Source organism: Chlorocebus sabaeus, chromosome 20 (genome assembly GCF_047675955.1).
Source record: "Chlorocebus sabaeus isolate Y175 chromosome 20, mChlSab1.0.hap1, whole genome shotgun sequence".
NCBI lineage: Eukaryota > Metazoa > Chordata > Mammalia > Primates > Cercopithecidae > Chlorocebus > Chlorocebus sabaeus.
Genome location: NC_132923.1, coordinates 19,127,159 through 19,144,519, shown reverse-complemented (window position 1 = coordinate 19,144,519; position 17,361 = coordinate 19,127,159). Strand labels below are relative to the sequence as shown.

The following is a 17,361-nucleotide window of genomic DNA, read 5'->3' as shown; positions in this document are numbered from 1 at the left end:
CATTGTGGTTTTGATTTGCATTTCTCTGATGACCAGTGATGATGAGCATTTTTTCATGTGTCTGTTGGCTGCATAGATGCCTTCTTTTGAGAAGTGTCTGTTCATATCCTTTGCCCTCTTTTTGATGGGGTTGTTTTATTCTTGTAAATTTGTTTTAAGTTCTTTGTAGATTCTGGATATTAGCCCCTTGTCAGATGGGTAGATTGCAAAACGTTTCACCCATTCTGTAGGTTGTCTGTTCACTTTGATGGTAGTTTCTTTTGCCATGCAGAAGTTCTTTAGTTTAATTAGATCCCATTTGTCAGTTTTGGCTTTTATTGCCATTGCTTTTGCTGTTTTAGTCATGAAGTCCTTCCCATGCCTATATCCTGAACGGTATTGCCTAGGTTTCCTTCTAGGGTTTTTATGGTTTTAGGTCTTATGTTTAAGTCTTTAATCCATCTTGAGTTAATTTTTGTGTGAGGTATAAGGAAGGGATCTGGTTTCAGCTTTCTACATATGGCTAGCCAGTTTTCCCAGCACCATTTATTAAATGGGGAATCCTTTCCCCATTTCTTATTTTTGTCAGGTTTGTCAAATATCAGACGGTTGTAGATGTGTGGTGTTATTTCTGAGGCCTCTGTTGTGTTTCATTGGTCTGTATATCTGTTCTGGAACCAGTACCATGCTGTTTTGGTTACTGTAGCCTTATTGTATAGTTTGACATCAGGTAGCGTGATGCCCCCAGCTTTGTTCTTTTTGCTTAGGATTATCTGGGCAGTGTGGGCTCTTTTTTGGTTCCGTATGAACTTTAGAGTAGTTTTTTCCAATTCTGTGAAGCAAGTCATCAGTAGCTTGATGGGGATGGCATTGAATCTATAAATTACTTTGGGCAGTAGGGCCATTTTCATGATATTTATTCTTCCTATCCATGAGCATGGAATATTCTTCCATTCGTTTGTGTCCTCTTTTATTTCGTTGAGCAGTGGTGTGTAGTTCTCCTGGAAGAGGTCCTTCACATCCCTTGTAAGTTAGATTCCTAGGTATTTTATTCTCTTTGTAGCAATTGTGAATGGGAGTTCACTCATGATTTGGGTCTCTATTTGTCTCTTAATGGTGTACAGAAATGCTTGTGATGCTTTTGATTTTTGCACATTGATTTTGTATCCTGAGACTTTGCTGAAGTTGCTTACCAGCTTAAGGAGGTTTTGGGCTGAGATGATGGGGTTTTCTAAATATATAATCATGTCATCTGCAAACAGTGACAATTTGACTTCCTCTTTTCCTAATTGAGTACCCTTTATTTCTTTCTCTTGCCTGAATGCCCTGGTCAGAACTTCCAACACTATGTTGAATAGGAGTGGTAAGAGAGGCCATCCTTGTCTTGTGCTGGTTGTCAAAGGGAATGCTTCCAGTTTTTGCCCATTCAGTATGATATTGGCTGTGGGTTTGTCATAAATAGCTCTTATTATTTTGAGATATGTTCCATCAATACCTAGTTTATTGAGAGTTTTTAGCATGAAGGGGTGTTGAATTTTGTCAAAGGCCTTTTCTGCATCTATTGAGATAATCATGTGGTTTTTGTCATTGGTTCTGTTTGTGTGATGGATTACGTTTATTGGTTTGCGTATGTTGAACCAGCCTTGCATCCCAGGGATGAAGCCAACTTAATCGTGGTGGATAAACTTTTTGATATGCTGCTGGATTCGGTTTGCCAGTATTTTATTGAGGGTTTTTGCATCGATGTTCATCAGGGATGTTGGTCTAAAATTCTCTTTTTTTGTTGTGTCTCTGCCAGGTTTTGGTATCAGGATGATGGTGGCCTCATAAAATGAGTTAGGGAGGATTCCCTCTTTTTCTATTGATTGGAATAGTTTCAGAAGGAATGGTACCAGCTCCTCTTTGTACCTCTGGTAGAATTCACCTGTGAATCTGTCTGGTCCTGGACTTTTTTTGGTCTATTAATTATTGCCTGAATTTCAGAGCCTGTTATTGGTCTATTCAGAGATTCAACTTCTTCCTGGTTTAGTCTTAGGAGGGTGTATGTGTCCAGGAATTTATCCATGTCTTCTAGATTTTCTAGTTTATTTGCGTAGAGGTGTTTATAGTATTCTCTGATGGTAGTTTCTATTTCTGTGGAATCGGTGGTGATATCCCCTTTATCTTTTTTATTGTGTCTATTTGATTCTTCTCTCATTTCTTTATTAGTCTTGCTAGCGGTCTATCAATTTTGTTGATCTTTTCAAAAAACCAGCTCCTGGATTCCTTGATTTTTTTGAAAGGTTTTTTGTATCTCTGTGTCTTTCAGTTTTGCTCTGAGCTTAGTTATTTCTTGCCTTCTGCTAGCTTTTGAATTTGTTTGCTTTTGCTTCTCTAGTTCTTTTAATTGTGATGTTGGGGTGTCAATTTTAGATCTTTCCTGCTTTCTCTTGTGGGCAGTTAGTGCTATAAATTTCCCTCTACACACTGCTTTAAATGTGTCTCAGAGATTCTGGTACGCTGTATCTTTGTTCTCATTGGCTTCAAAGAACATCTTTATTTCTTCCTTCATTTTGTTATTTACCCGATAGTCATTCAGGAGCAGGTTATTCAATTTCCGTATAGTTGTGTGGTTTTGAGTGAGTTTCTTAATCCTGAGTTCTAATTGGATTGCACTGTGGTCTGAGAGACAGTTTGTTGTGATTTCTCTTCTTTCACATTTGCTGAGGAGTTCTTTACTTCCAACTCTGTGGTCAATTTTGGAATAAGTGTGATGTAGTGTTGAGAAGAATGTATATTCTGTTGATTTGGGGTGAAGAGTTCTGTAGATTTCTATTAGGTTTGCTTGGTGCAGAGCTGAGTTCAAGTCCTGGATATCCTTGTTAACCTTCTGTCTCGTTGATCTGTCTAATATTGACAGTGGGATATTAAAATCTCCCAATATTATTATGTGTGAGTCTAAGTCTCTTTGTAGGTCTCTAAGGACTTGCTTTATGAATCTGGGTGCTCCTGTATTGGGTGCATATATGTTTAGGAGAGTTAGCTCTTCTTGTTGAATTGATCCCTTTTCCATTATGTAATGGCCTTCTTTGTCTCTTTTGATTTTCATTGGTTTAAAGTCTGTTTTATCAGAGACTAGGATTGCAACCCCTGCTTTTTTGCTTTCCATTTGCTTGGTAGATCTTCCTCCATCCCTTTAATTTGTGCCTATGTGTGTCTCTGCACATGAGATGGGTCTTGTGAATACAGTACACTGATGGATCTTGAGTCTTTATCCAATTTGCCAGTCTATGTCTTTTAATTGGGGGCATTTAGCCCATTTACATTTAAGGTTAATATTGTTATCTGTGAACTTGATCCTGTCATTATGATGTTCACTGGTTATTTTGCCCATGAATTGATGTAGTTTCTTCGTAGTGTCAATGGTCTTTACAATTTGGCATGTTTTTGCAGTGGCTGGTGCCAGTTATTTCTTTCCGTGTTTAGTGCTTCCTTCAGTAGCTCTTGTAAGGCAGGCCTGGTGGTGACAGAATCTCTGAGCATTTGCTTGTCTTTAAAGGATTTTATTTTTCCTTCACTTAGGAAGCTTAGTTTGGCGGGATATGAAAATCTCAGTTGAAAATTCTTTTCTTTAAGAATGTTGAATATTGGCCCCCACTCTCTTCTGGCTTGTAGGGTTTCTGCTGAGAGATCCACTGTTAGTCTGATGGACTTCCCTTGCGGGTAACTGGACCTTTCTCTCTGGCTGCCCTTAACCCTTTTTTGTTCATTTCAACTTTGGTGAATCTGACAATGTGTCTTGGGGTTGCTCTTCCCGAGGAGTATATTTGTGGTGGTCTCTCTATTTCCTGAATTTGAATGTTGGCCTGCCTTGCTAGGTTGGGGAAGTTCTCCTGGATAATATCCTGAGGAGTATTTTCAAACTTGGTTCCATTCTCCCCATCACTTTCAGGTATACCAGTCAAATGTAGATTTGGTCTTTTCACATAGTCCCATATTTCTTGGAGGCTTTGTTCATTTCTTTTTACTTTTCTTCTCTAACCTTGTCTTCTTGCTTTATTTCGTTAATTTCATCTTCAATCACTGATACCCTTTCTTCTACTTGATTGAATCGGTTATTGAAGCTTGTGTTTGCATCACAAAGTTCTCGTGCCATGGTTTTCAGCTCCATCCAGTTATTTAAGGTCTTCTCTACATTGTTTTTTCTAGTCAGCCATTTGTCTAATCTTTTTTCAAGGTTTTTAACTTTCTTGCAATAGGTTTGTACATCCTCCTTTAGCTCTGAGGAGTTTGTTACTACCAACCTTCTGAAGCCGCCTCCTGTCGACTTGTCAAAGTCATTCTCCGTCCAGCTTTTTTCTGTTGCTGGTGAGGAGCTGTGATCCTTTGGAGGAGAAGTGCTCTGATTTTTAGAAGTTTCAGCTTTTCTGCTCTGGTTTCTTCCCACCTTTGTGGTTTTATCTACCTTTGGTGTTTGATGTTGGTGACCTACAGATGGGGTTTTGGTGTAGATGACCTTTTTGTTGAGGTTGATGCTATTCTATTCTGTTTGTTAGTTTTCCTTCTAACAGGTCCCTCTGCTTCATTTCTGTTGGAGTTTGCTGGAGATCCACTCGAGACCCTGTTTGCCTGGGTATCACCAGCGAAAGCTGCAGAACAGCAAATATTGCAGAACAGCAAATACTGCTGCCTGATCCTTCCTCTGGAATCTTCGTCCCAGAGGGGCACCTGTCTATTTGAGGTGTCTGTCGGCCCCTCCTGGGAGGTGTCTCCCAGTTAGGCTACATGGGGGTTAGGGACCCACTTGAAGAGGCCGTCTGTGTGGTCTCAGAGTTCAAACGCCATGCTGGGAGAACCACTGTTCTTTTCAGAGCTGTCAGACAGGGACGTTTAAGTCTGCAAAAGTTGTTTGCTGCCTGTTGTTTAGCTATGCCCTGCCCACAGAGGTGGAGTCTAGAGGCAGTAGACCTTGTTGAGCTGCAGTGGACTCCTCCCAATTCGAGCTTCCTGGCTGCTTTGTTTACCTACTCAAGCCTCAGCAAGGGTGGACACCACTCCCCCAGCCAGGCTGCTGCCTCTCAGTTTGATCTCAGACTGCTGCACTAGCAGTGATCAAGGCTCCGAGGGCGTGGGACCCACCAAGCCAGGCACAGGAGAGAATCTCCTTGTCTGCTGCTTGCTAAGACCTTGGGAAAAGTGCAGTATTTGGGTGGGAATGTCTGGTTTTTCCAGGTAGTCTGTCGTGGCTTCCCTTGGCTAAGAAAGGGAAATCCCCTGACCCCTTGTGCTTCCCGGGTGAGGCAATGCCCCACCCCACTTCAGCTTGCCCTCCCAATAAGATAAACCAGGTACCTCAGTTGGAAATGCAGAAATCACCCGTCTTCTGCATCGATCACGCTGGGAGCTGCAGACCAAAGCTGTTACTATTTGGCCATCTTCAAAACTACCAGTGGTTTTTATATTTTTAAAGGGTTGTTTAAACAAACAACATAGTTATCGGCAACTCTAACGGTAAAGCAGAGAGATATACAACAGAGTGTGTGCTATTTTGCTGTTTTAAAAATAAATTCTGGCTAGGCGCGGTGTCTCACACCTGTAATCCCAGCACTTTGGGAGGCCAAGGCAGGTGGATCCCGAGGTCAGAAGATCGAGACCATCCTGGCTAACATGGTGAAACCCCGTCCCTATTAAAAATACAAAAAATTAGCCAGGTGTGGTGGCAGGCATTTGTAGTCCCAGCTACTCGGGAGGCTGAGGCAGGAGAATGGCGTGAACCCAGGAGGCGGAGCTTGCAGTGAGCTGAGATTGTGCCACTGCACTCCAGCCTGGGCAACAGAGTGAGACTTCTCAAAAAAAAAAAAAAAAATTCTCCCCCATGTTAATCAGTATTTCATTACTGATCTTTCTTGAGTTACAAACTTCTATCTGTACATGTACAGGATATTTGTGTCTGAGTATTTTGTGGTACTTTAAACTCCATATATACAAAGTTGAGTTCAGTATCTTTGCTTTAACACTTTCTCCTCTTAATTTCTTATTTCACCCACATTCTACATAGTCTTCCTGGCCTGTGCCAAAAACCTGACAGTATGACCAGATACCAGTCCACTCTTTCTACGTTGTTAGTAACACATAAATCTGTTTCTTCATTTCTTATTATCCTTAGTTAATTTAGACCTTCAGTTCAAGATTACCCCTTATCAGTTCAACCTTGTTACTTCTTGTATAATCTAATAATTTTCTTCCCATGCTTAAAATGTATTTGATATATTAGAACTTGGGTTTAGGCTGAAGCCAGAATGTGGGGGATTAAGGAGCAAGTAGATTATGAAAAAGAAGCAACATTTAAATTCAGACTCTGGAGAGAGGAGCAGAATGGAATTGTGCATTCAAGTATTTCTATAAGATACATTCTTATTACAGTCAACTGAGTGGTATGAAATATTTTATGTGGAAAATTTAAAAGCTCTAGGCACAAAGATAACATTTACAGAATATTTAAAAACTCCAAAAGGGAATCTTTAAATCAAGATTTTTATGCATTTTTCTGATAATCTACATGAATGAGATCTTATTAGTTTTTAAAAATTATCTTCATAATGGATATTTAATGCAAATAATTGAACATAGTACAATTTTAGTAATGGGGAGTTAGGAAAGTGTTTAAAAATGCGTACATGGAAATTTTATTAAAACGTGAAAGAATTAGTACTTCAGATATTATTTAATACATTCATTCAGCATGTATGATTATATAAAGAATCATTGTATAACTACAGTTGACCCTTGAACAACACAGGGGGGTTAGAGTCACCAACCCCTTGTTTTTGTTGAACTTGTATTTGGTATTATGCTAGGTATTAGTATTTATTCCATAATCCATTATTTGTTTTCAAAAAGAGTGAGAGTATAAAAATGCATTTGTTTTTTAAAGAAATACAGTCCAGTTGATCTTTTTTTTTTTTTTTTGAGATGAAGTCTCACTCTATAAGGCTGGAGTGTAATGGTGCGATCTCAGCTCACTGCAACCTCCACCTCCTGAGTTCAAGTTATTCCCCTGCCTCAGCCTCCCGAGTAGCTGGGACTACACTTGTGCGCCACCACGCCTGGCTAATTTTTTTGCATTTTAGTAGAGACAGGGTTTCACCATGTTGGCCAGGATGGTCTCAATCTGCTGACCTTGTGATCCGCCTGCCTCGGCCTCCCAAGGTGCTGGGGTTACAGGCATGAGCCATTGTGCCCAGCCCCGGTCCAGTTGATTTAGAAAAAACAAAAAGTACCTTCAAAGTTATTATAATTGAAATGTTACTTATACTAGAAAATAGAAATTTAGCTGTTAATTATAATTGTGTATAAGCATACATTACTATCAGAATTGTGCTGGGTACTGTAGGGCATTTAAAGAAGCTTAAGCCAGTGAAATTAGTGTCTGCTGGGAAGTTGCAAATAGTTTACCAGAGAGTTAATTTTTTTAAATTCATGTTTCTTAGAATATTAAGTAAGACTTTTCAGATTCATTATCTGATTTTTTTTCTGATCTGTTTTAAAGTAGATGTATTAAAATCTTTTATATTTGCCAATTTCTCAATGTAATTTTATCCGTTTTGCTTTATAGATTTTCTTTGTTTCCTTAGGACACCAAAATGTACTAATTTTAAACTTCTTTTGAAAAGGTTGCTCCATTATTTGCTTTTAAAAAAAATACAGTGAATTCTCTGTTTGTATAGTTGAATTTCTTAGCAGTTCTTTCCTTATTTTAGTTTTTCTCATGGGCACTGGAATTTTCATTTGTAAGCTTATCTTGAGTCAGAGCTTCATAAGATGTATATTTCTCTCATGACTCCCCTCACTAACTTTTCCCTACTTTTAGTTTTATTATTACTTTCACAGGTTTATCAGTTCAGAACTTAGTAGTTTTTATACTGGAATCACAGTTCTCTCTTCTCTTGAAGATATTACACATTCCCAAAATATATAACAATTTATCCTAGGTCTTGTGTAGCTGTTTCTGCTGCTTCCTTGTAGTTTAGGAAAATAACTTTTTATAACCAGAGTCTCCACCACAACTGAGTGCTTTGAATGCTTTTCCTACCTTGCAGGAAATAAACTCCTAGATGTCTTTGTTTACTTCATTTTCAAGAAATAGAAACTTCTGCCTTTGACACTATGAATTTCTTTGTATTTCTTCTTGACTGCAGATGTCACTTTGTTTTCGAATATGGCTATATATTTTTAATATTTAGTCTTTTATCATTGGTATGTGTTTCAGCTATGGGGTGGGATTTTGCATGAACTTTTAAGAGTGTCTTGACAAAGAATCATTATATAACTACAGTTGACCCTTGAACAACACAGGGGGGTTAGAGTCACCAACCTGTTGTGTAATTTAAACTTCACATATGACTTTTGACTCCTCCAAAAGTTAACTACTAATAGCCTACTGTTGACCCAGAAGTCTTATCAAGTCAACTAGTACATATTTTGTATGTTTTATTTATTATATACTGTATTCTTAAAGTAAGCCAGAGAAAATAAAACGTCATGAGGAAAATCATAAGGAAGAGAAAATGCATGCACAGTACTGTACTTTATTTATTGATGCTGTAAATTTATGTTGTCTGTTTCCAAGATGACTAGTCTGTCTGAAATGGTGGCAACCACAGTGGCAAACCTCAATCTAGGGTACAAATCAAGCAGTTCAACTTTTTCTTGTAATATCATGACCTTTCTTTGCTTCTTTGGAGCACTTTCAGATTGCTAGTGGCACTTCATATGGGTCCCATGGTGTTATTCAAGGTTTAGACTACTGTGCCGAACACAATGAAAAATACACAAGAACCACGAGAAATCACTTTTTACTGCAATATGCAGTTTACTGAAGACACAGAGATGATTAGTGTCACAGGTTGTTTTAAGTTGATATTTATAACCCTTGAGCTCACTGCATGGCAACGAGAGGTGTCTGTGAAATTATTACAGTAGTGAAGTATGTACTACAATTAATCTTATACATTTATGATTTAATACTGCATCTTTACATTTGTTTACATTTCTCTTAACTATCAATGGCACCATGTTTGTCTGTGTATATGTAAGTTTTGATATATTTTAACTTTTTATAATAGATTTCATGATACTAAATGGTAAAATAGACTAGTATCTACACATCTGTTATTCATTCGTGACACATTCAACTCTTTCTTAATATTTTCTCTATTTCTAGGCCTTGTGGCTTTTCTGAGTTTTTCCACATTGTTGCAAATCTTAAAAGATCATTTCAATATATTTATTTGTAAAAATTCATATATAGTGGACCCATGCAGTTCAAATCTGTGTTCAAAGATAAATGTTTTTTGATTTTTAAAAGGTTTTTCTGTGCAACACATTTTAAAAAGGTTTTCTATGTAAACTCATCTTGAATAACAAAGTGGTTATAAACTTACAAGTTCCATACCATAAAGAAATACAGAAATTAAACCAAGATTCCTTTAGCTTCCATGTGCTTTGGTTTTTATTCATGATAGGACAAACAATGGGAGCAGATTAGGAGACAGAGGAATGAGAAGTTAAACATGTATAGTATTAACTAATTGCAGTTATCAAAGAAGTAGCGAACTTGATAAAGTTATAGTAGTACTTCTGCTTCATGGAAGAAGATTGCACTATAACGTCACCACTGTGGCCAGTCATCTTTCTTGAGACCATAATGAAATGAAAGTAGAGAAGTATTTATAGATAGGCATAAACTCATACTAATAAAAAGATTTGAAGGCAAGGGGGAGGTAATAATGGACAATATATTTCAACAAATTTGCAGAACATAGAGTGGCTGGGAATGGCTACAGAGGGACTACAGGAAAGGTAACTGATGGAATCCCAGAGAGATTTTGGGTTCATAAACAATCAATACAAGTAAACAAATATAAGAAAAGTACAACAAAAACCAGATATTTATTCAAGGTCATTATATGGAACATGGGCTCTACCTGAAATCCTTATGTGCCACCTCCATCCCTGGTATTTACCACTAGGAATAACTATACAGCTCTCTCTTTTTAAAAATCTCATATTTTCATTGAGGGAAGTTAAAGCTTTCAACATGGATGTTTGTTTCCCAAAATAAAGTCTCCCTTCATTCTGAAATTTAACCAGGTCCACAGTCCCACAGTATCCATTCCTGATTCTGAAACAAAGCCTACCAGTTAGCCCATCCTTCCTCAAAGCATTCTGCATAGAAAGCATCCAATCAGTATCCGCACTCCGGATAGAATTAGTGACAATTAGGTCTACTCAGTGGAGGAACAGCTGCTATTCAATAGAGGAAACCCACACTAGCTACCCAGAACTTTATTCTTAAGCATGGATAATTAAATAATGGTTGACTACTACAGTGGGATATCATATAGAAATGCAAATAAATGATACACAGTTACATATAACAACATGGTTGAATCTTGAACTATAGAAGCTGGACGTGAGAATACAGTACATTTAATTAATATATTACATATACCAATAGGCAAAATAAGCTCATAGTAATTGGGAGAGGGTATCAGATGGTAAATGTATTAAAAATTCCAAGAAGTAGTTACCCCAAAAGTTAAGATATTGGTTACTTTTTTGGTAGGTGGGAATTATGATTTTGTGGGATACGTGGAAGGTATTGTTCTGACTGTGGGTTATACAAAGGTTCTCTATAATAAGGAGAACATTTCTGTTTTATATACTTTTCTGTATACATGTTAAATTTCACAGTAAAAAATATTTATAATCAAAAAAGGGATCCCACAGGAGACAATTCTATAAACATTTTTAATTCTCCATTTGAGTCAAATAACTTGGAGGAGGTATATTCATAGAATAAAAATAGGATACTGTGAAAAGGAAGCAATTAGAGAATGAAAAAAGAGTTCAGATTAAAAGTATGATTGCTGACATTAAAGCTTCAGTGACGAGACTAAAGATATTATTGATTTAATAAAGTTCCTGGAATATACAGGAAGACTAAAAGACTAAAATTTGAGAGAAGAGAATAATAGAAACTCAGTCCAGGAGGTTCAATTTCCAATTAATGAGCATTTCAGAGGAAATAACTGAAAAAGTGGAATACAGAAAATATCAAAGAAATAGAAAAGATTTTTCCCAGAGCTGAAAGATACTGATCTGTAGTTTGAAAAGTGCCTAGCACAATGACTGTCAGAACAAACAAATAAAAAAAGACTGTACCTAAATTTAATCAATGTTTAAGTGAAGATTATCAACCTTGGAGAAGAGACCTGAGTGTGAGGGAGTAAGATTGGGAACATATTAAGCCTATTAAAAAATAACATCAGATTTCTTATCAGTTATACTGGATGTTAGAAGGTATTGGAATGGTACTTTCAAGAAGCTCTGGGGGAAAATTATTTCCAACCTTGAATTTGATACCCATATGAAATAAAATTAAATGAGAGAGCATAACAATGACTTTTTCAGATGAAAAGGTTTACATCCCACACACTCTTTTGTGGGAAGTTATTTCAGAATGTGATTCAGTAAAGCAGGTATAGACAAAGACATAGGACTGAAGAAGCAATAGGCATAACTCTAGAAAGCAAGAAAAGAGAAGTGACAAGATGACAGCTGTGGACTATGCCTAGTAAATGACCAGATTGGGAGGAAGGTCTCTAGGGTAGTAAGGAGCGAGGGGTGACTCAGTGTAAGTAACATGGTGGATAGGCTAGGATACAATAAATGATTAGGAAAAGTGATGGGACACAATAGGAAACCAGTTAGAAAATCTGGAGAAAACGAAAAGCTATACAAGAAAGTCATAGTTAAAACATAAGGACAACCAAAATGCAGCATGATTTTACACAGTTGATATCTAAGAAAAGACTGGGCAGCTGATAAGATGGTATTGTCACTGAATGAGTCAATACATTTTGACTTAACCGCAAAATTGAGGTTGTAATATTGATGGGAATATTTTGTTATAGTTGTTTTGATACATAAATGTTTTAAAATAGTTCCTCTTCAAATGTAAAATCACTGCTGTCTTGTACATTACCAAAAAATGTGCCCAAAAGGTACTACTAACCTTTACCCCATCCCAAATGCCCATTAAGTATAAGGAACTCTCCCTATCTCTTCATTTTGGTATTATTTTAATATTTTACAAGTTATATGTTAACTTTTATGATTTTTTGTGATTATAACGTGTCAATTTGTTAGGATTAATTTGGCTTCTAACTATATTATATAAATCCATCATTATAAACTTATTAAATGTAAGTATGATGAGTATGGAAAGCTATTCAAAATTTAATTGTGAATTTCTTGTGCTATCTGAAATGTAGAATAAGATATCTTATTATTGTCCTGTCTTCTGCTCCTCCAAGTGACTTCTGTAATACCCAGCCACTTAATCTTTGAGATTCAGGAAGCTTTCATAAAGCAGAGGTGTCCTTTTAGATATTTAGATGGAAAATAAAGAATATCATTAAACTAATCTTAGTTGAAAGGAAAAGGCCTTTTTTTTTTTTTTTTTTCCTTGAGACAGAGTCTCACTTTATTGCCCATACTGGAGTGCAGTGTTGCAGTCTCGGCTCGCTGCAACCTCTGCCTCCCGGATTCAAGCTATTCTCATGCCTCAGCCTCCCAAGTGGCTGGGATTACAGGCATGCACCACCACGCCTGGCTAATTTTTGTATTTTTAGTAGAGATGGGGTTTCACCATGTTGGCCAGGCTGGTCTGGAACCCCTGACCTCAAGTGATCCTATCATCTCAGCCTCCCAAAGTACTGGGATTACAGGTGTGAGCCACCACACCTGGCTGCAAATGGCCATTTTATATAAAGTTCAAAACCTGGCAAAACAAATTTATGGTGATAATAGAAATTAGAAAAAAATGGTATCATTTGGTATTGACTGTGAAGGCCACATTAGGAAAACTTTTATGATGCCAGAAATGTTCTATAGTTTTATCTTAGTAGTGGCTTTGTTGGTATATACATGTGTAGACATCAAAATTATATACTTAGCATTAAATTAAAAAGTGAGAAGTAATAGCATTTGAGATGAGGTGAAAGTGAATTATGGGAGTATTAGCAGACATATTGCCTAAGGTAAATGATAGCTCTTTTCCCCCATTTGTTACTTTCTACAACAAAAGATGGTTTTTAATTATATAAGTTACAGGTATTTAGATAATTATAAGTGTCTAAAGTTAAAATTGAAGGTCTCCTTCCTTAGAGCATTGCTTGAGTCCAGGAGTTTGAGATAAAATCTTTTCTGTGTATACACCAACATTCTTTAAACACACATTTTGAGAAGTATCAAACTATATATATAATTCTGAAATTTGCTCCACCTCCACAACTCAACAGCATATAATAGATATCTTTTAGTGTCAGATTATAGACTCACCCTGATTCTCTTTAATGATTGTGCAATCCTCCATAGTATGTTTATATCGTAACTTAGCCTTCTCCCTAAACATTTCAGGCTATTTTTAGTTTTTTACTAATGAAAATAATTCTGATTAACTTTTTTTTTACATCTATATTTGTATATTTCTATAAATATTGTTATAGGATAATCCCAGAACTACAATTCCTAGGTTAAATTTTGTTAGCTACCACAAAATTGTCCTTCAATTTCAGCAACTGGGAACGATAATCTTACCAACATTGGATATTATCAATCTTTTAAAATGTTTGCTGATCTAATAGACAAAGATGGAATCTCACTGTTTTAATTTGCCTTTCTCTGATCACTAGTGAAATTGGGCATCCTTTCTTATGTTAATTATCGATTGATGTTTCTTTTTTTGTTAATTTTGTGTGCCCTATTTTAATTCTCCTTATTTGTCAGGAGTCGTCGTTTATGAGAATAATCCTTTTCTTATTACGTATGTTGCAAATTTCTTCTCCAATTTCTTGTCTTTTAGATTTATATGTCTTTTAGCTTTACCTTATGAAGCTATCCATTGTTCCTTTATGACTCCTTCCTTTTGTATTTTCTTAAGATCATTTACTTAGGAAGACCAGATATATTCTTATATTTTGTTCTGGAAACTTACTCTTGCATTTTACTTTTAAATCATTAATCATCCACAAATGTATTTCGTGAGCTAAATATATGAATATTAGTAAGCTTTTTTTCCCCCCCGAAATGGATAGCCAGTTTTTGCCATAAACCACTGAATAATCTATCTTTTCCTCACCAATTTAAAAACCAGGGATAGTACTATATGAATGAATGAGAATTATAAGAAATGTACCTTTTTTTTTTTTTAATGCAGAGAGGAGGATGTCAGTTTTGAAGCAGAGGTCAATGATATAGGACAGGGTTTGTAGAAAGTCAAGGATAAAAGAATGTGGTTGCCTTGGGAGCTGCTGTAGTGTCAAACTGGATAGGTTTAAAAGTATAGGTGGGATGAAGTAAGAGTATATCTAGGACAGACAAATACAGGCACACCCATATGTTTATATGCCTAGCTCTATGCTTTGCTTTACTGCTCTTCACAGATATTGCAGGGTTGGTGTGTGTGTTTGCAGATTACAGATCTGTGATAACCTTGTGCTGAGCAAATCCATCAGCATTGTTTTTTGGACAGCATACGTTTGCTTTGTGTCTCTGGGTCACATTTTGGTAATTCTTGCAATATTTCAAATTTTTTCCTTAGTATTATGTCTCTTATAGTGATCTGTAATCAGTGATCTTTGATGTTACTATTGTAATTGTTTTGGGCAGCATGAACAGCACGCATAGAAAATGACAAACTTAATAAATTATGTTGTGTGTGTTCTGACTGCTCAACCAACTGGCCATTTCCCTGTCTCTCTCCTTTGGCCTCCCTGTTCTTTGAAACAACAATATTAATATAAGGCCAATTAATAACCCTACAATGTACACCTAGTATGCATCAATATTAATCCTTCAATGGCCTCTAACTATTCCAAGTAAAAGAATCATATGTCTCTCACTTTACATCAAAAGCTAGATATAATTAAGCTTAGTGAGGAAGGCATATCAAAAGCCGAGAGAGTCCAAAGGCTAAGCCTCTTGCACCAGTTAGGCAGATTGTGAAAGGAAAGGAAAGGTTCTTGAAGGAAATTAAAAGTGCTATGCCAGTGAACATATGAATAATGAGGAAACAAAATGGCCATATTGCAGACATGGGAAAAGTCTGAATGGTTTGGGTAGAAGATCAAACCATCTACAACATTCCCTGAATCCAAAACCTCATCCAGAGCAAGGCCCTAACTCTCTTCAATTCTGTGAATGCTAAGAGAGGTGAGGAAGCATCAGGAGAAGAGTTTGAAGCTTACAAAGGTTGGTTTATGAAGTTTAAAAAAGGAAGCTGCCTCCAAAACATAAAGGTGACAGGTGAGGCAGCAAATGCTTATGTAAAAACTGCAGCATGTGATCCTGAAGATCTAACTAAATTAATTGATGAAGGCGGCTACACTAAACAACAGATTTTCAGTGTAGATGAAACAGGTTTCTACTGGAAGAAGATGCCATCTCACAGCTAAAGAGAAGTCAGTGCTTGGCTTTCAAGGACAGGCTAATGTTGGGGGCTAATGCAACTGTTGATTTTAAGTTGAAGCCAGTGCTCATTTACCATTCTGAAAATCCTAGGGCCTTTAAGAATTTTGCTGCATCTTACTCCCTGTGTGGTCTGTAATGGAACAACAAAGTTCAGATGAGAGCACATCTGTTGATGGCAGAGTTTACTGAATATTTTAAGCCCACTGTTGGGAACTGCTAAGCAAAAAAGATCTCTTTCAAAATATTGCTGCTCATTGACAATGCACCTGGTTACCCATTTTCTGTGGTGAAGATGCCCAAGGATATTAATGTTGGTTTCATGCCTGCTAACAACATCCATTTTGCAGCCCGTGGGTCAAAGAATGATTAAGACTCTCAAGTCTTGTTAATTAAGGATTGCATTTTATAAGGCTATAGCTGCCATGGATAGTGATTCCTCTGACAGATCTCAGCAAAGTAAATGGAAACCCTTCTGGAAAGGAGTCACTATTCTAGATGCCATTAAGAACATTTGTGGTTCATGGGAGGAAGTCAAAGTATCAACATTAACAGGAGTTTGGAAGAATTTGATTCCAGTCCTCATGGGTGATTTTGAGGGGTTCAAGCTCAAGTGGAGGAAGTAACTGTAGATATGGTGGAAATAGCAGGAGAACCAGAATTAGAAGTGGGGCCTGAAGATAGGACTGAGTAAGACTTGAATGGATGAGGAGTTGCTTCTTACAGATGAGCAAAGAAAGTGGTTTCTTGAGATGGAACCTACTCCTGGTGAAGAAGCTATGAACATTGTCAAAATGACAACAAAGGTTTAGAATATTATGTAAACTTAGTTGATAAAGCAGCATCAGGATATGAGAGAGTGGACTCCAAGTTTGAAAGAATTTTTACTGTGGACAGAATGCTGTCAAACAGCATCACATGCTACAGAGAGATCTTTCGTCATACAGAGAAATCAAACAGGAAGAATCATTCAGTACAGCAGATTTCATTGTTGTCTCATTTTAAGAAATTGACCCAGCCACCCCAGCCTTTGGCAGCCACCACCCTGATGAGTCAGCAGCCATCATCAAGGCAAGACCCTCCACCAGCAAAAAGAATGTGACTTGCTGAAAGCATCAGATGATCATTTGCATTTTTAGCAATAAAGTATTTTTAAAATTAAGATATGAACATTGTTTATTTAAACACAGTGCTGTCAACACAACTTTTATACCTACTGGGAAACCAAAAAGTTTGTGTGACTCACTTTGTTGCAATATTTGCTACATTGCAATAGTCTGTAAACAAACTTTCTGTATCTCTGAGGTATGCCTGTGTGTACTAAAATTTGTATAAATAATAATCAAGGGTAGGAAGTCAACAGCTATTTATGTTATGCAAGGTGATATTATAAAGGAATTCTTGGGTGTTTTTTCTTTTTGTAGATGTATTTTAATTTATTATCTTTGGCTTAGGAATTACCATTAACCATTGTATAGGAACATGTCTTAAGAGTAAGCTCTTTTTGCTTAGCATCCGATTTAAGTCGAGCTTTCATATTTAGTCATAACTTATTTATTTAAAGCTATTAATATATAAAAGGTAATTATCAATTCTGGAAAAGTTTGGCTCTATGACAGTGTACAAACTAATTCAAGAAAAAGACTACTAAGTACGTGAAGCACCACATCTAGAGAAAAAAGATTTTCTAGAAAATTCGATACACATATAGAGGAAAGTGATTATGTGTATACTTATGGGACTAAATTTGAAGTGTGTTGGAAATGGGATTGTCAGTGTGATTTTAAAATTATTGACTTGTAACAGAGTCATTATAATTGAAAATATTGCTTTATTTGTCTTGTCTTCCCTTGCCTTTACCTCTATTCT

General features: G+C 36.7%; 1 protein-coding gene across 1 annotated transcript in view; it reads left to right on the top strand.

Annotated features, from left to right (window-relative positions):
- Positions 1-17,361, top strand: part of MAN1A2 (mannosidase alpha class 1A member 2) — a 168,659-nt gene that overhangs the window by 114,268 nt on the left and 37,030 nt on the right. The window lies entirely within an intron of this gene.